Raw genomic sequence first — 27,746 nt, 5'->3', positions numbered from 1 at the left:
AATCTAGCCTCTGCCACCAAGCATGGCACACTCATACAATACGCAGATGACTCAACCATCATCTGCTCAGCCCAGTCCCTACCCAAACTGCAAAAAGACACACAGGAAGCCTATCCCTCTGTTAAAACTTGGTTATCCGATGCCCAATTAATATTCATCCCAAACAAAACTAAACTACTCACCTTCCAACCCACCAAACATACTCAAAACAACTCTCACTTTAACGTCACAGCAAACAACAGCACCACTATATATCCAACTAACACACCAAATTGCTAGGAGTGGAAATAGACAATAAACTAAAATTTGACATTCACATATCCATGACCATAAAAAAGTCCACAAAAAAACTAGGAGCGCTATACAGAAATAAGCAACTTCTCACCAAAGCAGCAAAGATTTCAATAGCAAATTCCCACCTTATCTCCACCCTACTTTATGCCTCTCCAATATATACCAACCTAAGGCAATGCGATCTAAACAAGCTAGAGACCTGCTACAACAAAATTGCCAAATTTGCCACAGGGGCATCCTGTCGTAGTCACCACTGTCTCTCACTTGCTGAACTGGGCTGGCTTGAACTCCCTCACCTCCTTCAATGGTATCAACTCTCACTCGCCCACAATCTAGTAAACCATCCACTAAATGTCCCATCCCTCCAGAATCTACTCCAACTCTATCGCACCACCAGACCACTAAGATCCAGCAACAAAAATCACTTGCAGATCACTAAAGCCAATAACTCTGCTGGTGAAGCACTATTCTCTTGCGCCATAGCCAAATTATGGAACTCCCTCCCACCCACAATTACCTCCATGCCATCATGCACCCACTTCAAAACTTTACTAAAAGCACACCTAAAAACATGCTGGCTATGCCCTTGCAACTCCCACTCTAATATCATCCACCCCATCCAATCACTACCTTTCTTTCCACTCCACTAACTACCTTGATTATAGCAAGCTCAGATGCTCATAAGCCTAGTACTTATTATACAGCAGGAACGTCTTATTGTAACATTTGTTAATGTCTGTTATGTACTTCACAGATAAAGATTCTAGTTGTCTACTGATGTACTAGGTTCTTCATCTGTAAATATGTTGTAAGTAATTGCTATGTAAACTGTTAATCGCTATGTAATCCAATGTAACTACTGTCTGTTTATTTTAACTGTGGAGATTTTCTCCCCGGGCCTCCACTGAAAATGGACCTATGTCCAGTCGGACACTCCCGGTCAACAAATATAAATGTATATATATATATATATATATATATATAGATATATATATATATATATATATATATATATATATATATATATATATATATATAATACCGTAGCACTGATTTTGTTTCCATGGTTAATGCCCTTTAAAGGCTGCTGTCAGTCTTTGATTCCTCTGTGTAGCGTGTATTACAACTGCATCTCACAATACATGCACCAGTATTCGTTCTACAAAAAGAACCCTTTTTTCATTCATTCATTCATTTGTTCATTCAGGCAGTTAATCGTTCATTCAGTCATTTAGCAAGTCATTCTCTGAACTCCACAATATCCAATTTAGTATCATATGATAACCAAAGTTTTATGCCAACCAGTTGGTATAAGGTAAAAAACATATTCCACTCAGGACCAGCCCACCACAGACCTGCACACACATACTGGAAACTATTATAATCGCCACACAGTTATGTTTTTATTGCTTGAAATCCTCCATACGTGTGTCTTTTTCTTTGGAAACTATAACCAATTAAATTGTATGGCTAGTTTGACCTTGTTATCGCTCTGTATTCTCTGTATTTAGCCATTTATCACATGAAATTCAAACCAAATACTCAGCTTTATATCCATGACATATTTTGACTTGTCTGAGAATTTCTTGAAAAAGGCTTTGGCCTCCTCTGTCAAGCTAGCCTTATCACTAGATAAACAGTAGCTCAGAGTAAATAGCACAGAATAGAATAGAAAAAAATAAAACCTTAGGCATGACTGAATTTTAATATTTGGGAATACGTTGGAAGTGGTAAATGATGACAGTAATCACAAAATGGTGCAATAGTTCATTAGCTCATCAGTGCATTGGGACATACACTTAAAAATAAACATAATAGTTTTAACAGACATCGCAACATAAAATATCCCCTATTTAAGCAATGCTACTTAGACAAAACTGAATTAAAAATCGTAACTGTAAAACAAATGCTGAAGGGAGTAAATGAGTTTTAGAAATATGGATGAAGAGAAAAAAACTCTAAGTATGACTGGGAGAAAGGAGAAAACTAGAAGAGATGGATCATGAATACATTAGATAGAATATAAAGTAATGGATAAGGAAATAAACATGAAATAAGGAATTAGTGATGTTATGTTGTCCATCTCACCTTCCTTCTTTCTGGTTGGGTTTGGAGCCGATCTCAGCTCCGACTCGGCCACTTCTAAAGCTCAAAGAGTCCTTACTGGCTCGAGGCTAACCCCTTATCCCAGCATGCATAGCGGTGGCTACCCAGATCTTGTTTGCCGCTTGCAGCATCGAGATTGTTTTCTGCTGGCTCAGGCTAAGTAGTTAATTTTTTCTGTAAAATTATTGTTTAGGCTAATTTTCATTACTAGTTAGAGTTTTCCTGACATCATCCCCTATCCTCATTACTTTTATTGTTTGTTGTTGATAGGCCATCATTTCCTCTCAGGCCTTTTTTCTGTGTGTTGTTGGCAGCCTGTTTTTTCTTCAGGGTTGTTGTCTTGTCCCTTTTTTCCCTCCTTGCAACTTAGGGAGAAGCCATTTTAGTTAGAGGCTTTCTCCCTTTGGGAGCATTAGCTGTTTAACTTAGAGGCTACCCCCCTTCTCTTTTTTACCCTCCTTCTTTATAAAAAAAAAAAATAATCTATACTCTTTATTATGCTTCACTCTTTGTTGGCATGATTTCTAAAGAACCTACAAAGCAGTCAAGTTTTAAGAAATGCGACTCATTGTCAAAAAATGTCCCTTACCGACGGGCACACAAATTGTGTTTATTGTTTAGGTGCAGTCCACCTGCAGGACTCATGCTCTGTTTGCCATGCCTTCAGTGCATGGGTTTTGCAGGAGAGGTGCAACAAACTGATTCTGAGAGGATTGTTACAACCTCAGGTTGAGGTTGCATCAGATACTCAGCCTTCCAAAAAAATCTGATGATAAATAGGCATCTTCATCGGCTCCACCTTCGGTGCCAGCAAAGTCAAAATCTAAATCTTCGGATCCTTCGGAGCAGATTGTTGGTTCCAAGGACTCCTTTTCTCTGGCAGCTCCATCTGTGGCTTCAGAGCTGACCCAGACTCAGAAGAGATTGAGATCCCCTTCTTTGGACCTGGTGAGATCTATGCCTCAGTCTCCACTTTTACAGTCAGCAGCAGGTAGTCACCGGTCCCAGGCCCACTCCTCTTGATCACCCAGGAGTTTATCAGATGATGATGTGGAGAGAGTGGTGAAGAGGCTGCTCAAGGCACAGGTATTTGCTCAATTGTTGTCAGGGCCAGCCCAGAAGGAAGTGGCTCCATTGTCCAATCAAGCCCCTGTCTCGATTCCTCCTCCAACTGCCTCCAGTTCGGAGCCGGAGTGCATGGAAGTAGTAGTGGTGGAACCATCAGTTCCAATGACCCTTGGTCTGTCAGTTCTGACATTCGCTCCAACCTCCTCGACAGTTCGCTCTGTCGAGGGGTCTGGGCGCTGAGACTCCCTCATCGACTCTGAGGGGGGAAGTGGCATCGGACCCTTGTCCGACCCCACTCTCCTTCTTGGAGCTTCTGCGCAGGTGAGTTCGGCTTCCACATCTGCCTTGGAGCCATCGCCTTTGGTGCTGATGAGGTCTCCAGGCTCTTTGGAGCCAGATCCTCCCTTCGTTCTGGATCGCATTGCCTTCAGGGTGATGAGGAGTGTGCTGTCCACTGAGATGGCCCCATCCTCAGTTCCATTGGCTCCATACCCATCAATACCAGTGTCTGCCTCAGATCCTTCTCTCCATCCTAAGTGAAGGGAACTGATGCCCCAGGATGTCCCACAGGGTGACCACTCATCTTCTGAGACCTCTCCTGAGCATGCCTCAGAGGAGGTTCCCAGGAAGAAAAAAATGTATGAGGAAATATGTGGACTCTCCTGAGTCCATCACCTCTGACACGGACTTGGATGACTCGGAAGGGTGCCCATGGTCCCCCTCTGAAGATGTCTCATTCTCAGACATTCCTGAGATTCTTAGGTAGAGGGGAAACTGGAAGTCCCTTGCCCCTTCTGAGGACAATTCTGTGTACCTGGATGCATTTGGTTCCTGACCTTCCACCTCCTGGGTGTCTCTGCCTTTCGACCCACTTTTGTCTGTAGTGAATTGAAAGGCATGGAGTTCTCCAGAGACCATGGAGCCCATTCCAAGAAGAAGGCCAAACAAATTTATGACCGCACCACATGACAAGACCTTTCTCTCCAAAGTCGTGCCAGTTGATGCTATGGTGGTGACAGCAGCCACCAAGAAGGAACTCGCAGAGACTTCCTCTTCTATCCATCCACCAAACAAGGAGTCTAAAGCCATGGATAGATATGGGAAGTGTATTTTCTCTTCAGCAGCCTTTACTCTTCAGTCGCTGAACTATTTGATGCATTTCACAAGACTTCAGGGGGATCTCTTTAAAGAGCTGGGAGATACCCTTCAGGATCCTTCAGCTGAGGGAGCGGCTTCCAAGTCTGCTAACCAGCTAGCAACCCTAACGTCCATTGTCAACTCCTCCATGCGCTTGATGGAGTGAGTAGAGCTGCAGGCACAGGAGTGGCTCTTCGCAGACATTCCTGGATGCACCTTTGTCAATTTGCAGAGCCCTTCAAGTCATACTTTATGAACACCCCTTTTGATGACTCGGCCTTGTTCGGGCCTCAAGTTCGAGAGACTCTTACCAGAAGTGAACGAGATGGCAAAACTCTCTCTGCTGTAGGAGTCCATTTTTCCACTCCATCCTGGCCTTATCCCAAAGGCCAAAATAGTGGCAAAATGTGGTTCTGTAAATCACAGGGAGCTTCACTAGACACTCGTGGAGATAATTCCTCCAGAGGCAGAGGGGGAAATAATAACAGGAGATACTGACCTCATAGCAGGGGGGTCCGCAACAGGCTGACAAGGATACATTCTCTGCTAGATCCTTTCAGAATCTGTGAAGGATTGCCTGGCTGCTCACCTCTGGAGGCAGTTGGGGCAGAATTTCACTGTACCCAAAAGCCTGGCAAGATATAACAGAAGATGGATGGGTATGGTGTATAATATCCAGGGGTTACAAAATTCCCTTCTTCCAAGCACCCCCAAGAATTCAAAAATCATCAATCCCAGATGTTTCACCCAATCTTTGGGATGAAGTAGCCATAGAAGTAAAAACTTTGCTGCAAAAAAGAGCCATTCAGGAAGTCCCCCCAGACCAAATAGAATCTGGAACTTACTCAAAGTTTTAGTTCCAAAGAAGACAGGGGACTAGAGACCTATCTTGGATCTCAGAAAGTTGAACAGGTCAGTGATGAAGACCGCATTTTGGATGGTGACACTGTAGTCCATTCTACCCTTTTTGGGTCAGGATGATTGGATGTGCTCTATCGCTCTCCAGGACGCATACTACCATATAAAAATGGACAGGTGGTCCAGGAGACATTTACGCTTCCAGCTGGGAGCCAGTCATTATCAGTTCAGAGCTCTGCCCTTTGGTATCACCACAGCTCCCAGGGTTTTCACTAAATGCATGGCAGTAGTGACGGCTCACCTGAGATGTTTGGGATTCCAGGTGCTTCCTTATCTAGACGACTGGCTCCTCACTGCCACCACCGAGTATCATCTCCTAAGGGTCAGGAACCACACAATTCACACTTGTGCACGCATAGGAATCACAATAAATTATGAAAAATCTGCCTTGTTGCCCTCTCAGTATATTACTTTCATAGGAGTTCAGCTAAATACAAGAGACATGATAGCCAAGCTCCCACAAGAAAGTGTGCTTGTCATTTGAGGTCAGGTTTCTCTCCTCTTGTCAAAATCAAAGGTTCAGGCTTGATTTGTCCTGAAGGTCTTGGGTTTAATGGCAGCTGCCATTACTCTAGTTCCTTTAGCCCATTATCACATGAGGATTCTGCAATGGCTCCTCTTCACTCAGTCGTCATATCAGGACTTACCAATGTCACACATGCTCTTAATCAAGGATACTTGCAAGAAAGATCTACAGTGGTGGCTTTACTATCCCCTAGTCACTCTAGGAAGACCCTTTGTAGCCCCTCATCCAGTAGCCACAGTGACCATGGATGGTTCTCATTTAGGGTGGGGGGGCATTATATGGGACAGACAGTCCAAGGAACTTGGCAACCTCGTGAGTACCATTTGCACATCAATGTCCTGGAGATGAGAGCAGTGTTACTAGCATTGCAAGCACATCACGACTCTCTCCCTTTGGGCTATATAGCAATTCAGACCAACATGTCAGTAGTGTGGTACATCAACAAACAGGGTGGAACCAAATCTTATCCCTTATGTCAGGAGGCCCTTCGAGTATGGCAATGGGCGATCTACTCTCAGCATTTTCTGGATGCAACGCACATTCCGGGGAAGTCCAACGTGATAGTGGACAAGCTGAGCAGGGCAATTTTTATGCCCCACAAGTGGTCTCTGAAGCAAGATGTGGCAGATATGATCTTCCGCAGATGGGGCCAGCCACGCTGCAGTCTTTTTGCCTCTCACCTAAACAACAAATGCAGCAGTTACTTTGACCTAGTCCCCCCCCCCGGGACAGTAACCCAGAGATGCACTGGTCCACAACTGGCCCCCCAGGCTTCTTTATGCCTTCCCCCTTTCCATTAATTCCAAAAGTTCTTCAGAAAGCAAAGTTGCCGAGTTGCAAGCTGATCCTCATTGTTCCATACTGGCCTCGTCAGATATGGTTTCCATTCCTTTGGCATTACCTGAGAGAGGAGCCTTGGATTCTGGACCCAGTTCTGGACCTCCTGACACATCAGTCAGGCACTCTTCATCCTTCCATTCAAACTCTCAAGCTGACAGCTTGGTTTCTCCACTTCCGATCCTAGCCAGGCTCCCTGATATCTCACCTATGGTTCAATATATTTTAGTCTCTTCCATAAACCAACTACTAGGAAACTTTACGCTAGTAAATGGAAGAGGTTCTCCTTCTGGGCTGAGCAAAATGACATTGATGCCTTTACAGATCCAATTGCAAAAATCTTGGACATCCTGGCAGAAACCTTCAAAAAAGGAGCAACGGCTGCTATGATTCGTATTCAGCTGGCTGCTATTTCTAATTTTCATGTGGGCCTTCCAGGTTCTAATGTTATATCCCATAAGTTATGCAAGGCCTTTTTGAAAGGTGCTACACTATTAAGGCCTCCAATCCGAGAACCTCTCCATCCTTGGGATTTAAAATTAGTACTAGATGCTCTGATCTTTCCTCCCTTTGAACCAGCTGCTTCTTGTCCTCTGAAGTTCTTATTATAGAAGACCCTCTTCCTGATTGCTGTTACATCAGCTAGGCAGGTTTCCAGGTTACAGGCACTTTCCATCTGCCCGCCTTATATGATCTTTCACAAGGATAGACTATCTCTTAGCATTAATCCTTCCTTTTTACCAAAAGTCTGCTCAGACTATAATTTGAATCAATCTATTGAACTTCCTGCTTTCAAATTACATCAATTGGATGTCCACAGGCAGTTACAATTTTATCTTCAAAGAACCAAGGACATCAGAAAATCAGATCATCTGTTTGTATCCTTTGCTCAGAACAAGCAAGGTTCACCAGTTTCCAAACTAACTCTTTCAAAATGGCTGTCAAATACTATTACTTATCTTTATGAGTCTCAGAATGTGTCGGTCCCAGGAAAAGTGAAGGGACATTCCACTAGGTCCCTGGCTACCTCCATAGCCTTTCAAACTAAGCTTCCTTTAGATACTATCTGTGTGGCAGCAACATGGGCTACTCCCCATACCTTCATTACTCATTACAAAGTGGACATGGCCTCTTGGAACAGGACATTCTTTGGTTCCACAATTTTGAAGTCTCTTTTCCAGTGAGCCACCCAGGATTTAGGTGCTAGGGATGCTGTCCCAACCAGAAAGAAGGAAGGTGAGATGGACAACATAACATAAAGAAGTTATGTTCTTACCATAACGCTCCATATTTGTTGTCCTTTATCTCACCTTCCTTCTTGCATTCCTCCCTCCTTCCCCCATCCTGGATGATTGAGAGGAATTTCCCTTTTGGCTGATCTGGCTGAGTTTCCTTTGCTTTTCAGCCTTTGTTGTTCTCGTTGTCACCATGGTTGTCCTGTTGTTGTAGGTACAAGGAACCTTTATTGTTTAGTTAACTCTTTCATTAGGTAATTTCTAATTTTCCTACCTAGTGGTTAGTTCTCACAAACGAGATCTGGGTAGCTACCGCTATGCATGCTGGTATAAGGGGTTAGGCTCGAGCCAGTAAGGAGTCTTTGAGCTTTAGAAGTGTCCGAGTCAGAGCCCAGAGCCAAGATAGGCTTTGAAACCAACCAGAAAGAAGGAAGGCGAGATAAAGGACAACAAACATGGAACATTATGGTAAGAACATAACTTCTTTTTATGCTGCCATGAAGCATCATAAATGGGAGATGCTTCTAGTAGGTTGGGTATAAAATAGATGAAATAGGAAAGCAGTCAACAAGTAAAGGAAGTTTAGTGAAGTTACTAAGTTGTTATATAGTAGGTTAGTAGAAAGCAAAGGGATAATGGAAATTTGATAATAGGACCAGTGTTGTGGAATGGCAGTATGCATTGTGTAGAATGTAAGCACTTATTAACTAGCTGTTTAACTAGCATTTATAAATGAACATTTGGAGTTTATAGATTTAATGAGTGGCCATGAAAAGATCTACAATTATCCACTTGCATGTGACTTTCATAGACAACTATGATAGTTATAGACAAAACTGATGATTACCAGGTAGCAGATAGCTTTTAACTGCCATTAACATAAACAGAAAGAGAAGGAATGTCATTCCTTGGTTCATCTGATTGTCATGACTGTTTTCAAGATTATATGGATCAATGTTTGGAGTGGACCACAGGAGGGAGATAAACTTGTAAGATAACACAGTTAAGGAGGTAAAGATCTTTAATGGTGACATTGAGTTGCACAGAAGATGGTGATAAAATACAGATTACTAAATGAGATCAGAGATTATAATGAGAACAGAAAAAGGATAGAGCAGTTGCATGTAGGTTGAGGGCTGAGGCTAAGTGAAAAAGGGAGTGATAGGAAATCTGGTATGGTTAGTTTTTAAAACTGATATGGGCCATGGGGCAGTCTGTTCCTGAGATAAAATAGAACAGAACCTCAAGGCAGAAAAAGAGACATAATAAGGGCATATAGACATGGAGTTCAGCTACAGAAAAACTGGGTTTATTTTAGTTTGTCGAATTTTTCAGTTGTCAAAATAAAAAAGCATTGCAAGAAGATCATGATACAGTGGAGATCAGGGAATGTGCCTTTTTCCCCACTGTAATGTGATCTCAGATTTATATATATATATTTTTTTTCAGGGGGTGTAGGGGGGTGCAGTTGGGCTTCCCCCTGCAAAAGCGTTTCTTTTCCAATGCTATTTTAAAGTTTTTACATTCATGATCATATGGTCTTGACTTTGACAGTTTAAAAATTTTAACTAAAACAGATCCTAAAAAACTAACTGATGCTTGGTTGCATGTCAGTGAAGGGAAAGATCTGGAGTATCACATGCATAAGGTTGTATGAGATATTAATGTAAGTATTTCATTAAAGCAGCCAATGCTAATTGAATGATGTGTCATGTGACCTATCTTCTGAATCTGTCTGCACTAATGCTTTTTGGGTTTAACATCTATGTTCTGCTTTTAACTCTGTATTCTTGAAATTATATGCACTGATATTCTATGCACTGTTATGTATACATGTATCCATTTACTGCAGAGAGCAGTGGAGATAAATAGCTCGTGAGACAAAAGAAAGGAATATACTGTGAGGAATAACAAAATATCACAAAGATAATACTAGAAACTATAACTGATATTTCGTCTAAATAAGCCTGGAAATGAGAAGCAAGTATCATTTGCAAAAGTCTCATACTCTAGGCAGAAAAATAAATAATAACTTGGATATATTTAAAAACAAAATGCAAGACCAGCACTATTTTCCAGAGTTGCACAAATTCATCCCTACCCACCCAGGTCAGAATATATCTCTGAAAATATTGATTAAGTTAAAAATGCAATACAAATTAAGAGAAGGATTATGCAGCATTTTCTTGGAAGAGTCATTCAGGACAGAATTGTTTCGAAGTTCAACCAAGGGCAAAAAACAGGCTGCTATTATATTGAACTGGTGGCCATCTTTGGCTACAGGTTTACAGTCTGATAAAAGAAAATAGTGTGAAAGATTTATGCATACTTATGTGTTATGATAAGTATGTTATCATACTGATATCAAAGATACAGATTAGGAGACAGTGAATTTTGAATAGTAAACACAGCATTCATACTTGGAAAAGGGCTGCTCCCTGACTTAGGCAGTAAGCTAGATATGCTTCCAGTCCACCAAGGCTTGAACAGCAGGCATTAGGGCATTTGAGGTGTTTCACTAGAACAATAAAATGAAAAAAAAATGTGTAACAACACAACATTTCATGGAATGCTACAGTTCTGAAAGTTATACAGGGACAATGTGACCACTATAATATGTTCTCAGAACAAACCACAGTAGGACATAACTTACACATGATCTCAACATATTTTCTATATTATAATAAAAAATAAATAAATAAAAATAAATAAATCAGTTAGGATTTGTAATGGCATCGTTGACTGTGTTTGCTCTCTGTGAAAGTTAAGAGTGTAAGTGTTCGGTTTACTGCACTTCACCCTTCTGTATGAAAAGCATAGCATTCCTAGGGTTCAAAGGCCAAAGGTATACACAGCAAACCTGTGCACATAATAGGACTGTCACTTTAAAATACTGCCTGTTTGATAGTGAACCTAAACAGACAAAACAGGCTATAGTTTTCAGACACGTCCCTCACTAATATACTGGGAGAAATACTCACTCCTGCAGAACAAACTAGTTAACATATCACTCCAGACAAGTGCCCTATTGCAGACAGAAATATGACTTTTGAACAGGGCAGGAATGTTTTAGCCATGTGGATGGACACAAAAAATGTTATCATTCTAATGCAACCAGTGATAATAGAAAAGAACAGGAGTTTTGTTTTGTATCCATACCTCATATTGTTCATTTCCTAAATGTTCTCATCTGACTGTATTTGGTCAAGACACACAGGCAGCAAGGAATTCAATATTATTTAGCATAGTTGTGTTACTGCTAATTTATGAATGATGCGACATTATCAAATATGTGTTAGGCTAGAGCTAATGAAAGCATTGTTCTTAGTTCAAGCTTCTTGATCCAGTATGTGCAAAGTGTAAGGAATTTCATGGCTGCCTGTGATTCTGAGAGTCTGTATGTGTCCCTCAGCTGCTAAACTAAGGTTTTCCAAAGTATCCTTAAACTGCTAAACAGAGGTTATGTAAAGTACCTTTACATATTTGCAGAAGATAAAGTTGCCTCTTAGAGTACACTGTTCATTGTAAAGATTGAGGTGAATTATGTGAGAACCTGGCAAGGGGAACTTCACCAGATCTATTAGCAGCAATAAGTACACTCCAGAGAGCAGTCTTGTTATCAGTAATGGCAAATAAGAATCTCCCACTCTTTTTCTGCATTACATCTGCTCACATTCCCTTATAGCGGTTTGTGTCTGATGGTGCCTCCTCTGTACATGTCATCTCATGGAATCTCCCATCATACTTCTAATTATCAGTGCTGGAAGCCTGCTTCTGTGTTTGTACAAAGCCCAGAATCCCCTGACTGCCTGTCCCCCACCCTTTTGACCAGTAGTCAGTCTTAGTTACATGAAAACATTTCCGCTACTGTTAGATACTTTATTCATATTTACTTCCTCACTATTCTAGCCTGTCTATTCTGTGTTTTCCTACTTCTCACACACAGAAATTATAAGCACATGGAGCCATTGCTAGTCATATTCCTCATACACAAATAAGTACTTTTTTGTACATCTCTCAAAAATGTCATGGTTTACAGAATAGGTATCTTGCTCATGTCTAAATGTTGTCATCTGACTTACAGAGGCCCATATAAAGCTCAGCTAAATGTATTAAATAGAATGTTAACACAAGGGGCACCACACTGCTGTGAACCCTTATCTTGAAGTCTAAAGGGTTTGAGTCATTTAGTCTTCATTTGACTACCCTGTGAATGAGCAAATCACTTAACCAGATAGCGCAGTTTTGTTTCCCCCAAAAGAAGGAACTGCAGATTTACCCAGTGAGCAAATTCATTTCAGCATATGATTACACAGTTAAAAACTGATATCTAGTTGTAAGTGCAAAAAGATGATATAATGTATATATTTCTGAAGTATATAGATAGCATTTGCAAAGTTACTCTGTTTAGTGAGATAAGGGATGGGGCAGTAGAATGAGCTGGAAATATAAAATGGAGCATTCTTGTAACATTTGTGATGATGACCCTGCACAACCCCTTCCCCTGCACACACTCGTACTAACAATAATCAAAGCAGTTGTTTTACTCGTACAACCCTGGTCCTTCCCTCAAATCATGTAATATGTGAATTACAGAGCTCGAGTACCAAGTATTGACATTCTCACCTTTAATGACACTACAATATAATTTGACATATCATGTTGGCTATCCTATATTTTGCTATTCTAAATGTAAATACCTTTTCTGAAACATGGCATAACACCAAAGCACTGTGTGTATAAGCCAAAAATGCAAAGACTAGTCCCCCTAATATGGGCAATGAGTTTCTAAATGTGTTTTTTCTTTCTTTCTTTGATTCACTTATTCATCCTCTTTCCTCATTTTTTAATTTCATTCCTCCATTCTTTCTTTTTTATTTATTTTATTGATTAGCTTTGCTGACTAGGGTAGTGGGATAGTGAGCTTATCATACCTCTCAAGCTCTTAACACAAGAAAACTGGACAAACAAACATAATGGGGGTCAAGGGCCCTAAAATAAGGATACATTTTAAATATTGTTCTTAAAAACATAAAACGTTGCTAGAATAAACGGTTTTACATTACCAAACAAATTCTGAAAGATATGAAGCTTGACATTCAAATGTTTGTCATTATTTAATGAATCATTTCCCACTGATTTTGCCAGAAAATCACAAATGTTATGAGGAACAGGCCAAAAATAGGAGGCAAATATCTGGACATCCTATGAAAATCTGGACAGTTGAGGGGTATGGGGCTGATGCATTATGGACCATTATGTAGACATTTCAGCCACAGACTTACAGTAGAGAACTGAAAAGTTAATACTGCATTTTACAAAGCCATGGTTACAATACAAGCATATTTAAAATGAAGTGGATTATTAAAAAAACAACAACTTCTCATCTCAATGATTCACACAAACAGCACACATTTGTTGGTTACTTTGCAAACTGTATGCTGGAATTCATTTCAGATACTTCACTAGATTTGCTTATCTAATGAATTCTGTTATAGCCTTAGGCTTACTTGGCACAGTTACATAGTTTAAGCTTTGATAAAAGAGTGCAAGACAAGATAAGAAACCTAAGATTCTCCAGTTTTATGACAGGATGGAGAAATTGAAAAAACTATACCAGGTCTAATATTTTCATCATTTTACTACATACACACTGGTTTTCTATTGCCTCTCAGCTTTGTTTCTAACCTTTCATTTTATTTGTCCTCTATAAGATGCATTTCTTTTTATTTCATGATACTGGAATGGTTCTTGCACGCATTTAAAAACTGTAAACTACAATGAATTTAGCTACAGTATAAATGCCTAAAAAAAAAAACGCGTCCACAGGTTATTCTAACTATCTGGGCAGTAATTTAAAGTGTTGCTTCCATGCAAGTGAACACTGGCAATGTATTTTGGTATTTTGGACTGTAGGTAATTTCCAGCGGGAAAATTCTAAAAACAACCAGTTTTTTTGTGAAGAAAGTATCTCTGCAGACAGAAAGCAGCAAGTTTACTCAGTTCATGTCTGGAGGTGTTTTACCTTCCCTGTGAGTCATTTAGATTTGAATTGTGTGTATACACATTCCCTGTACTTTGCACTAAACTGGGGGCGTGTCTACATTTTGAACTGGTTATGCTTAGCGTTAGGCCTGAAGGCAGGCAGGTTTCATATGACACCTCTGCCTTTAGAAACTGGTTTCTCCACCCTTTGTTGTGCTGAGCTGCTTCTCAGTTGACTTTTTTTTTTTTTGCTTTCCTCTTCTCAGTGAAGTGCTATGAATTTAATTTGTGCTTAAAATTATCAAGGAATGTTGCATGTAAGGAAACTATACAGAATGTGCTAATACTTTTCTGAACTGATGAATTCTGCACTTACAGCTACGGTATCTGGAAGAAGATCACACACAGTAAGTGCCATAAATGTATTTTTTTAAACCAATCTGTTGCATCGTATTCGTAGACTTAACAGTACCAAATGGTGTGTCATTGTGTTCAGTAATTTGTTCAAGAGTGCACATAGTACACTCATAAATTTTGAATGACTTTAATTATTGTGGTTGCCCATGTGCCACAATGTGTATCTATCAGTGCATCACAAACTATGACATGTGATAGCATGCTGCATATGAATTCCTTCACTTCTTGTCAGGTCTTGTAAGGAATTGAGGCAGGCATGGCAAGTACAGCTGGTAAATGTTTTGTTTTAACCAATGCAAGACAAAGCAGCCTACGGCCAACTGGGAATTAGGTTCATATAGTAAGACATTGATAACACGGACCAGCACTGTCTAACAAAACTGTGACACTTTTGTCCTGGAAGTTTTCAAGTTTTGCAACAGATCTATGCTTACTTCTTTAACAAACCACATCCTGCAATAAATAACAGCCCATGTGAACTGACCAATTGATTTAAACCTGCATACTGAATATGTGCATTGTATTGCATGTCCTTGATTTACTTATAATCTGATATTCTTTTATGTTTTCCAAGAAGTGTGTGTTTATGTAAAGCATGTTGCTGATACAACAAGTAATAGACCCTGAGGTTTTTGTTTCATGTAAATTACAGAGAAGCTTATCTTGCTGCTACCCAACTGTGCCTAAGTAAAATTTCATACAGTAAACAACAGAACATGAGCCTCAGAAATGAAACCTACTACCTTAGTAGTCTAGTTAATAGAAAAGAAATAAAATGGGATTAGTCAGTGTCAGGTTAGGATCCCTACCTCTTATAACATAAATGAAAAATAGAGACAGATAAGTAGGAATCTCACAACCTGTTTAGACCTGTCACTGGTTTAAATTTCACAGAGTTTGGAAAAAATTGACATTTTGGAATTAAAAAGTTTATACAAAAAGATGCAAGCACTACAATACATAGTTGATAGGATGCATGTAATAAGTAAAATATAAATGTGTTGTTCGTAATGAGTTATATAAATATTAAATGATGAGTATCAGTTGTCAGTCTATTCTAAGCAGTCAGAAAATGTCAGTAAGTTATGATTTCATTCGTCTATATCCTTCAGTTTTATTCTGCAGTATACTTTTCTGTTACTAAAGAACATAATTGCTGGTAAACAGCAGCAACAAGGGCTGTGTGTTGTAAACCTAACCCTTGGCTCAATATTTGCCATTCTATAGAATGTTCCTAAAAAAAGTGAATTAATCAAAATAAAAATACCACCTCATTTTCTGAGGCAGCCTATTTCACTGTGGTGGCAGCACACACACACACACACACACACACACACACACACACACACACACACACACACACACACACACACACACACACATACTCACTCACCATGTACTGCTGCATGTGCATCCTGGACTTAATGTAATCAACAGTGAGAGCTCAGGGCAGGAGTAAAACCCCAACCATGCTGACATCCTTTGAAAAACTGACAATTCAGCCAAATGCTATTGTTTGAATCCTTGACCACTCTTTCTCTTGTATGCTCCCCCCCTCACTCTAATGCTGCAACATTTAGGTTCATAGGTTCATACTAGGCTATCTGCCCTAGGGCATTTATAAGCCTAGCTAGAGTGTGTTTGGCTTTCGCCACCCATTTTAAATTAATTTTGCTATGCCCTTTTTCGAGGTTAGTATACTGTGCCTCTGTCTAACAGTGACACAGAAGTGATACCAGGGGTAAACCTACGATCTCCCATCCACTCATCAAGATTCCTCTTGAAGAGAGTCAATGTTTTGGTTTACAAACTTCATCAATTCATTTGTAGTTCTTATACTTGCTATTTCTTCTTTTGCACTGGTACCTATGTGGCTTATTTCATCTGGTATACACTTCTTATTAATTCACCATAAAATACTTGGGTTTAAATATTTTGATAAATTTTCTTGCCTTGGTTCTCCCCATTAGTGGTATCACACCTTCTTAACAATAGCATTACAGGTGACCATAATCAGGCACAAAGGCAAAAGTGTTCATGGACAAAGGAAGCAAATATGGGTCAGTTTTTAAGTAATACTACCATCAACTTAGACAGTAACTATGAGTTCATGGATTAACATGCATTGTGTGAATTAGAAGTAGTCTGTAACTGTCAAGCATTTCATTATTTATTCATTATAATCAATTATGTTTTTTCACAAAGGTTCACTTATTTTAGAATGGTCAGTGAAAAATTATCCAGTATCAGAGAAATCAGGGGTATCCCTGAAAATCGGGGTAAGCTATGAAGTATGTTTAGTTGTCAGATAATGGACATGATCCCAAAATAGCAGGCATCACCAGTGTGCATAAAACTCTGGATGATTATCTGCATAGCCAAATCGGCAGTTGTCATAACTGAGAACAATTTGTCATTTGTGGGCAAAACTCTGAACTACATTTCTTTTATAGTCAAAGTATCCAACCTGACACCTTTCAACTGTATAAGAAAGGGAGAAGTTACTGAACTTTAGACACCCTTAAGCTCTATAAGAAACTCAGAGGCCACGAAATGCTTGGTCAACACAATAGCCCGTTCAAAATTGTTGCCCACTTTGGCAGTTTGTGTTTCATCTATTTATATCACATACAGTTTCATTATAATCAAAGTGAGACTAGGCTTATCCTCCTTGAACAACTTTATATTAAATACAACTGACTGTTGCCAGTATCTTGAACATATTTTGAAAATGTTACAATTAAAGAAAGTATTTAGCCTGTTGTAAGCCCACAATATACAACAGCATTACTACCATAACATGAAATCTATCAGAGTGTATAATGTACCCCATTATGTAACCAGAGTTTACATATGGATATGCAATTGTTTATACAAAGTTTGTATCTTGATTATATTTGTGTTATTACTGGTTGTAAGAAAAGGGGTATGTATAAATCAATATATTAGTCCCATTGTATGTGCATGCATACATATGTAAATGTATGAATGAATGAATAAATAATAAATAAAATGCTGAGTTGAACAAAATCAGTTGTCTAAATAACAATGTTGTGATGCGCATCTACAAAAGTTACTTGACACTTATTTCTTTGTAAAGTTACACTATTAGCACTGAATCCATGCTGCACAAACCTGCTGATTGAGGTTGCTTTAGCACAGCTTCTAATTCCTTTCCCTTAGCCCTTGGCTTGCAGTATGGATGCCCACAAGACTACTGTTCCTGATGTAATATGTTTGTTTACATATTTTGAGCAGTATGTGCTGCACATTACCTGGACTATGGTACACCTCTGTAACGCACTACCAGTTTATTATATTACAGAACGTGAAAGAAGATATTTTGTCTTACATATCCATACTATGCTCAGTAACTGTAAATTAGGAGTATTTCATTATTCTAAAGCACATCAAACCTGATCACATCTATATGACACCAACTATTTTAGTGTAGCGCAAGTAACCACCTACAAAAACATAATGCAAACATGGTATGCAGGCATATGGGTGGACTTGAAGTGTTTCGGATGAGCTAAAAGGCAAAATGGATAATAAACATGTTTAATCTAGACAGCTAGTAGCATCAAGAGTAAGAAACATGGAATTAGGAAAGGAAAGAAACACTAGAATCAATTTATTGTGTAAAAGAATACACAAAGTAGGAGAAGAAAAGTAAGTTATAGCAGGTTTTCTCTTTCTGTAAATGTTCTAGCCATGTATTCCCTTTTGTTCCACTTGTTTGCATATGGAGGTGTCCAGACACAAGACTTTAACATGGTTGTAGGGGGTGAAATACAAAAACTTAAACCAACATAACAGAGTTGCTGAGTGTTATCTTTTATACAGTAGAGTACAACAGAACAATAGCCAAGTTGGTGTATTATTGCGTTAAGTACAGTGGGCATTAAAAAAGTTATAAGCCATTAAGAAATATGACAAGACAGTGAAATAAAGCAACAACTAGGCATATATAATCTAAAGGGTGAAATTCTAGCCACAATGTGCAATATTGGATTATTAGCACTTGTAAACAATTATGGCCTAAATAGAAAGGATTGTTGAGTGTACTTACTCAGATGTTAAAGACACACATTAAGAATGAAGAGCGGTCATCTCTCATAGCACAATGTCCTGCCATATTTGTTTACTAGGAGAAGTGGCAGAGAATATATTGTTGCAACCTTTTTACTACATTAGATCCATTAGGCAAAAATGTCCCATTTTCAAGCGTACCTCCCAATTGTCCAGATTTTGTCAGAATGGCAGATTTTTGCTTGATATCTTTGGACTGTTCTTCACAAAAATTGTGTATTTCTGGTAAATCATTAGAGATTGATACCCCTAAATAATGACATTTTAGTTTCACACTTTATATCCTTCAGAAAATGCAGGCTAATGCAAAACTGTTATTGTAGCAACTTTCTAACATATAAGAGCAATAATTAAAATATGCCCCTGAGTTTGGGCCTCTGGGCTCCAATTATTTTTCGTTTTGTCCAAATTGTCTTGCACTAAGAGGTTGAGAAGTATGTTTTCGGGTGTGACTTGTGAACTTTGCTCTTTGTAAAATGACTTGCTTGTTTCCATTCAGGATTTAAGCAGACGTGAAGGAAATCAAATCCCAGCTAACTGCTAGTCTGAGGACTGAGAAAAAGTCATGCATAAATGTGATACAGCGCTAAAGCTTATTTTAGCATATGCACTTAAAATTCTCTGCAGCTTTTTATGAGCACAGTTCAGAATGCAAAACAGGCAAATTATATAATGTTTAACAAGGCACACACCTGTTATAATCAGTCAGTCTTTGAGGAAGACAGCAGCCTCTTACATTTAGTTTTTACACATTAATCTTTAGGTTTAAAAGTATTATGTTAAAGTATGTATTCAGATATATTATTTCAGTAAAGGTCCTTTAATAGCGCCACATGTGCTAGCATATCTTATTTTAACAGAACAATTTAAATGTTATAATATTTCCAAGATGTACAGAATTAAGTATTTCACCCGAGCGTTAGTTTTTACTGCTTGTAAATATTTTCCAGTATATGAAAATTGTGTTTTCTAGTTTAAGTAAGGACTACTATTCCCTATACTTGTAAAATAATAATGAATGATTTGAACTATGTACTGTAACTACAATTAATTGAACAATGTTTGTGAGAAGATAGTAAAGAATACATATCTTTGGTTGTAGTGGAATACCCTAGTCGTCCCTTCTACTGAGTGCTTACATTGAGAATTTCATGGTTAATGGGTAAGGAATCTAAGTTGTTGGATAAAGTGAAGTGGATGATCTTAATGAAACTGGGAGTCAGCTGATGGCAAACAACTTCAGTGGTAACTAAAACATTTTAACAAAAATATGCATCCAGTGTTAATCATCTGTATATGTGCTTATGGGTGCATTCATTCATTCATTATTAATTCATTTGTTTGTTTGTTTGTTTTTGACATTTAATTATCGATAAAGTCTAACTGGGTAGAAGCCCATTTTTAGCGGAGACCCAGGAAGAAAAGTTCCAAATTATTACAAAACATTTTAAGAATAATAATTTTACAATCTTCAAAAATAAGACAAAAACATCTGCAGTTTAAATTATTATAAAAAATTAGAGATAATATAAAACATTGGTTAAGAATCGATACTAGGTATATGACAATCATTTAATATTTATAGAAATTTTAGACAGTTTGTAGAAAAGTTAAAGTTAAGTTTGTCTACTACAAACAGGAATTGCAATATGAAGTGAGGGACATGCTCCATGGACATACTTCTGCAACAATCAAGAAAACATATATGGATTTAGTAGCTACATCTTGGGCTCTGTGTATGGGCCTACACTGAAATCTTTTTTTTCCAAATTCTGCTCCCCTTACAGTACCAAGCCTTTTGATTACTCTACATATGTCCAATAAGTACATTCATTCACTGGCTACAGCAGCTGGGAATCCCTGGGTGAGGCAAAAGCCCTATTGTCTATTTGCTACTGCTTAGGAATCATCCATTAGATTGGTCACTCCATGGTGAAAGTTGGATGGAAAAGTACCAGGATGCATACCTGCTGAATTTGCATCAGCTTACTATGCAGCTTACACATGGCAGAGCAGACTTACTAGGCTCATGTGGTTCTACTATGAAAAGCCAACTTCCTGAAAGCTGACATTTCAAAAGAACCAGCAAAAAATGTCCAAAAACCAAGAGGGCAAAAAGCTCCTTTTTTCTTGTTTTTTTTTTTTTTTTTTTTTTTTGCAGCAAGGCCAGCCCCCTGCGACCCCTTCCCCTGAACATGTCAACTCCACAGTTGCACCAACTCAAAAAAGGAGAAATCTCTCTAATAAGTTAATCATTACTAGCACACATGCAAAAATTGCACTAGCAATAATTTCCTGTAGAGAAAAGTGTTCAGCATGATGCTGTTTGTCTGTATTTTCTGCTAGCTACTGATGTCCATGCAATTTTTCCTCAAGACTGTTAGGGATACTGGCTTGAGTTGTATAGAGTGAATACCTAGTGGTTGTACAAAGTTTCGCCCTTGTGGCAAGGCAGAGATCCCTCCCTCCTCCCCCAACCAGTAAACCACCAATGGCTGATCACTTCCCTGCTCTATGTTCCTACAAAGTGTCACCCTTGTGGCAAGCCAGATATGCCACCCTCCTCCTCCCCAGACCAGTAAACCACCAATGGCTGATCACTCCCCTACTCTATGTTCCTACAAAGTGTCACCCCAGTGGCAAGCCAGAGATGCCACCCTCCTCACCAGACCAGTGAACCACTGACAGCTGTTAACTCCCCTGCTCTATATTCCTACAAAGTGTCACCTTTATGGTGATCCAGAGATGCTGCCCTCTTCCCATTACCAGTGAACCACTGATGCCTGATCACTCTTCTGCTCTACCACCATTTCCTACTGGTGCTGAAGCCACCATTTGAATTTGGATTGCCTGTGATGTAACCAGGGCTTTATCACACTACATTGCAGAGCTGGCAGCATTCAGTAAAATATTGAGCTGTTAGAGACAAAATAAATTAGTACTGAGGTCATGCTCATGTGCACCAAAACATTTTTAAGGCTCCAGTCTATAACACAATGGATTGAAGGTGCAGAGATAAATGTAAGAGAAAATAGGCACAACAACCATGATATGAAATTCATGCAGGTGAGAAGGTAACCTCAGAACTGGGTAGTGTGATTAATGTTGATCTCAGAAACTAAGGCAATATATAGTAATTTTTATGCAACATATGATAATACTTATTGAATTATTTAATGATTTATACACAGTGCTTACGGTCATGAAATAATTTAGCTACAAGCACTGTGAGGTAAGTTTTGTATAACACAAAGGCCAATCAATGAACTTTAGATTACTTTAGACATAGTGTCATTTGTTAGGAAACATTTTTTGCATGGTGACTGTATATACATTAGGCATAAGGATTGTACATTCTGTTAAGAATCTATACTAGAGCTTAAAAGCAGGTGCAAACCTTTGACAGTAATGAAATCTCAGTGAAATTCTGTACTTTAAATGCTGCTCTTATAAACTGAGAAAGTTGCTAAAGTAACAGGTTTTGCATTAGCATGCATTAAGGATGTAAAGGATGTAAAGACAAAACTCAAGTGTCTGTCATTATTAGTAACTGCAGCCCTCAATGATTTGCAGGAAAACCCCAACTTCTATAAAGATTGGGCTGGATATTCTGCAAAAGGGACAAGTTAAGTAGTATAACTGTGGATGATTAGTACATTGAGAGATTGGAAAGGCATCCTACCTTTAATATGTTCATAGGTAATTACATTGGCTAATGAACAAAAAGACCTTTTACGACTAGACATGCATCCTAAATGTATTTGAGAGGTTTTAATACTATTCATTTTATTACTAATTGGGACACAGGTGGAATGCCAGGGTAAATTTATGATTCCCCATCCTGGTTAAAAAATAAAATAAAATACTGCAGAAAGTGTAGAAAACACAAAAACAATGGCTGAGATGAATGAGTCTGCAGATACAATGATGCCAGAAAGAGAGCAATTGTTAAATAAAGCATTCAAGAAGATAAAACACACAACTGTTAACAAATTCATGCAGGTGAGAAGGTGTAGTAAGAATCTTTGTGTTCAACATCTTTGTATCCTGTACAGGAAGGGTTAAAATGTGAAACTGCATTGCGTGCAAAGAAATAAGCTAAAATGAGTTGTTTTTCTTGTAAGGAATTTGCTGACCAGAAAGGAATGCACAGATGCTACTTTGGTCCAGGCACAGGCCTATCTTGGGACTGACCTCTGACCAGAAAGGAATGCACAGATGCTACTTTGGTCCAGGCACAGGCCTATCTTGGGACTGACCTCTGACCAAGGAGGAGTGCATAGATGTTACCTTGATGTAGGCACCAACTTATCTTGTGTCTGACTTTTTTACCATCTAAGGCTCCACTGAGTGAATTTATAGCCTTGACTGAAATTCCTTGTCTAGTAACCAGTTGCTGAGTATGCACGAAAGAGGGTATATAAACCCATGTAAAGTGTGTAGAAATTAGACTGCTAGCAACAGAACTTTTTGTGGCAGATCTCCATGCATGTTAAATAAACTCTTTTTTGGCCTACCTTTTTTGCTGCGTGATTCTTCCAGTATATGTTAAGAGTATTAAAAATCTTTTGACATTTCTGGCGTAATGGGGCCACCTCTTCCATGATGCGAATCGCATAAGAGGGACTGAAAAACCTGTACAGGAAGGGGAGAGCGAATCTTGGGCTCCCTTGAGCGGAAAAGACCTCCGACAAAAAAGTCGTAAGTAGAGGCCAGTCACTCTTAGATTCGATCCGTGGGACGGTGAGGAAGCAGGGCGGAACATCCGCAGTAAGGTAAGCTTTTGTTGTAAAGTTTTTTTATATTTAAAAGGGACTAGTCATAAAGGAATTTCTTTTGTTTAAAATTTTACAAAAGACCGGTAGAGATCTCAGGAAAAGGAAACAGTTTTTCTTTTAAATAAGAAAAATGGGAACAGGAAGCAGTTGTTGTGTTAGGAAGGGCTGCTTAAATAAAAGGACTGAGGATGAGGAATATATGTTTAAATTACATCAAAAACTTGAAATATATAAAAAATGGAAGAAAGACTATGGGTTTAGTGGTACCTTGAATAAATCAGAATGTCAAAATCTAGTGAGAGACCTGCGCAGGGACACAGGAGGTAAGGTTAAGAAACAAAAAGGTAGGATTTCCTCAAGCACAGAAATGGTTAGAAGAAGCTAATAAGAGACATAGGGAACAATTTTCAAATAAGGAGATGGTGGCTCGAGTGCAAAAGATGCATTTTTGTCCGAAGAGGATGATGAGACATCTGTTGCCTGTCGTGACCAACAGCCCGCCCTCGTATCGAAGTTAGAAAAGACATGGTTAGCCCACCCCAGTAACAGGAAGATGACACAGAGAATCAGGATAAAACTGTACCCTCTGTAGTACTGACAAAACAAGTAGGTGAAACCCTGCAACTCCGCAACCGTAATATAGATAAATCAGAATGGACGTAAGGAAGCTGAAATGCAAGAAGATGAATTAAATATAGTATCTGCAGACTCATATCCCCTTATAGAAGTAGCAAATCCACAAGCAGGAACACCGGTCAAGGTCCCACTATTTTAGTTTATCGACCTTGGACACGGAAGACATCCAAAAGCTGTGGAGGGCATACCACACCCAAAATTAGACATGACCAAGTTTTGTGAAAATATCGCAGGCATGATAGAAAGTTACAAGCTAAATGCCGTAGAGCTGGAGCAAGTAGTTCGACAAATTTTGGGTCCCGACTGGCACCTGGTCTGTGGGGACTGGGACCCCATAACCAGGGGAGATGATAGACCACTTGCCTACAATTCAGACTCCTACCAAAAGCAGGTTAAGGATTTACTAGACCGTATTATGGAAAAATGGAAGCCTAGGGCAGACTGGACCTGTATCAATAGATGTGTGCAAGAAGACGATGAAAAAGTAGATAACTACTTGCACAGACTTACCCAGTGTTTTGATAACCATAGTGGAATAGACAAACCGCTTAATCAAGAAAAGGATTCACCTTATGAACAACAGTTAAAAAATGCCTTTTTAAAAGGATGTAGGACTGCAATCAGTAACTTCATTCACAAACATATGATAGATCATAGGACGGCACGTCTGCAACCCTTACTGGAGTATGCAAGACATGCAGAAAAATATTTAGAAGAAAGGAAAAGAAACAAGCTCAAACCTTTACCGTGAGTGAAGATGGGACACTTATGCTATTGCAAGGTCCAACTAACAGGGGTAGAGGAAGGGGCAGAGGCAGGGGTAGAGGAAGAGGGAATGTGGGACATTCCGAAGACTATGAAGGCAGACAGAAAAGAGGAGAATGTTTCAAATGTGGTAGAAAGGGACATTTTGCCAGGGATTGTCGGTCTTCTGAAAGAACTAAAACCACCCGAATCATGAGTCAGCATGACTATATGATGGTGGTGGAGGTGAATCAGACCGGACAAAAGGCTGATGGGCCAGACTCAATAAGGCAGAGTGAAAAGGAAGCTTTTGAGGACATAACGAAGAAGGTAAGGGAGAATGTGCAGGATGGGAGAATGAAATGACTGATTTTTCAGACAAAGGTGAATATCAGGTTGTTAATTTAACAGCGCTTGCTGTAACTATGCAGCTAGAGGCACAACCGATTATCACACTTCAAGTGGAAGGGAAGGATGTAGAATTTTGTGTGATTCAGGGGCCTCCAGGACCCTGCTAAAACCTCTGCAGTGCCATCTGATGTAACTTCTGATGACTATGTATTAGTCAAGGCAGCCAATGGCGCATTTATAAAGAACCACTATCTAAACCCTTATGGTTTACGGACCCTGAAACTAACCAAACTATCAGATTTCGAGTCATTATTTCCAAAATTTGCCCTGTAAACTTATTAGGAGAGATTTGATGCATGTGTTTGGCATAGCAGCTGTGCCGACTGCATCAGGGATTCTGGCCAAACGAGTAGAAATTCAAGATGTTATGTTGCAGGTGGGGCAGGGTGATTTACACTACTGGTACAGTAATGATCTTGTCGAAACTGGACCACAAAATGTAGTTAATGAGTTAACTAATTTAGCCTTAAGCAAATATGGCACACAACCGCCAGTGGTAGCTAAACAACTACATTGTACAATGTACTACAGAAAGCATGTAGGACCAGGCCACAAATATGAAGAGCAATTCTTTAAACACAAGGTCACAAAAATCTTGTTACAAAACCTATATTGGGATAAAGCAGGAAATTCTGCAGTTACATGCAGTCTTACAAAAGATATGCAGTTACTTTTTTGCAATAATTCTATTGCACATGTCTCTGTAACAAGGGAAGAACAAATGGCATGGTATCTGGTGGGGAGGAAAGTTACTGAATGGGCTAAAATGACGCCAGAACAGTTGGTATGTAAAGCGTACAGGTACAAAGACTAAATTGGGTCACCCAGGCCAGACCAACAGTGCACCTCCGTGAAGACAGGCTAACACCACCGGGAAGGGCCATTCTGACTATATCTCCTAACGCCACAGGAAGAATTAAAGTTACAATCAGTGCCAGACTCCTTATGGTCCCTTGGGCAACATGACATTGGGCTAATAAGAACAGCAGGACAGGTTAAAATAACTCCAAAATCCGACTTTAGACCTCACAAGCGTCAGTATCCGCTAAGTAAAAGGCAGAAGAAGGCATTCTACCAGTGATCACGGCTCTATTACAAGCTGGGGTTCTAATTCCATGCACAGATTCACCGTGTAACACACCCTTGTTCCCAGTAAGGAAACCGGATGGGACCTGGAGAATGGTACAGGATCTGCAAGCTGTGAATGCTGCTGTAGTACCAAGGGCTCCTATGGTCCCAGATCCATCTGTTTTGTTAAATGATATCCTTCCCACAGATAAGTATTTTTCTGTCATTGATATCAGTAACGCATTTCCCCATCCCTCTACAGGAAACTAGTAGGTTTTGGTTCGCTTTTACGTTCATGAGCAAGCGGTACACCTACACAAGGCTGCCGCAGGGATATTGTGAAAGCCCTACAATCTTTTCGCAAGAAATGTCAACAAACCTGGCACAGTTTCAACGAGCATGGCTGTCATCTACTGTTATCGTGGGCGACATCTTACTGGCTGCACCCACGGAGGCTGTCTGTGAGTCGAAACTATTCGGTTATTGCATTTCTTGGCAAAAGAGGGACATAAGGTAAACAAATCTAAATTACAATTTTGTAAAGCTGAAGTACGATATCTAGGCTATACCATTTCAAATGCTGGTAGACAACTGGATAGCTGTAGAAAAGAAGCTATTTTACAGGCACCAATGCCCAGTACAAAAAAGAAATGATGTCATTTTTAGGAATAACTAACTTTTGTCGTAGTTGGATTCCCAATTATGCAGAGGAAGTGAGTCCACTTTCAGAACTTATTTTTGCACTTCCCATGGCAGCACATGGCGCTGAAATGGACAGATAAGGCAATACAGGCATTTACTAGGGTAAAGCAACTGATAGCAGGATCTGCAACACTTAGCTTCCTGACTATACAAAACCTTTTGTTCAGACAGTAGATTGTAAGCAGGGCTTTATGACATCGGTTCTTTTGCAAATTTATGGGGATAAGTTGAGGCCATTAGCTTTTTATTCCAGTAAACTGGACACAGTGGCACGATCGTTGCCACACTGTGTACAAGCAGTAGTCGCAGCTGCACTGGCGTGCAGGCGTCTGCAACCTAGTTTTGTTTCATGACCTTACTTTACGGGTACCGCACTCTGTCGCGGTAATACTTCTACAGGATAAAATTACCTTTCTCTCTCTAGCAGACACTTGTCCTGCATGACAACATTACTATCACAACCACACATGACCATTGAGCGATGCACCACTCTTAATCCAGCCACGCTGTTACCTACAGCTGATGACGGTGCCCCTCACGTATGTTTAGACTTAATACACTCTAATGTCTTGCCAAGACCAGACCTTAAGGATCAGCCTTTGGCAAATTCAGATTGGACCCTGTTCGTAGATGGGTCAGCACGTAAGAATGAGGCAGGTATTACACAAGTGGGTTATGCAGTCACAACTGAGACTAAGGTACTAGAGGCAAAACCTCTCCCCAGGAATCTGTCCGCACAAGCGGCTGAATTGATTGCTTTGACCAGAGCATGTACCATTTCCAAGGATAAGG

The 27,746-nt window shown here is 39.5% G+C and overlaps 1 protein-coding gene across 1 annotated transcript in view; it reads left to right on the top strand.

Annotated features, from left to right (window-relative positions):
* The first annotated feature begins 14,339 nt into the window (after positions 1-14,339).
* Positions 14,340-27,746, top strand: part of FAM83B (family with sequence similarity 83 member B) — a 936,941-nt gene continuing 923,534 nt past the window's right edge. Inside the window, exon 1 of the mRNA XM_044063868.1 lies at positions 14,340-14,513. The gene's annotated coding sequence lies outside the window, so the exon portion shown is untranslated. The remainder of the gene's footprint in view (positions 14,514-27,746) is intronic.

Source organism: Protopterus annectens, chromosome 2.part2 (assembly GCF_019279795.1).
Source record: "Protopterus annectens isolate FY-2018-M chromosome 2.part2, PAN1.0, whole genome shotgun sequence".
In the NCBI taxonomy this organism is placed as follows: Eukaryota; Metazoa; Chordata; order Ceratodontiformes; family Protopteridae; genus Protopterus; species Protopterus annectens.
The sequence above is the reverse complement of the archived record's forward strand: the minus strand, read 5'-3'. Positions and strand labels throughout refer to the sequence as shown.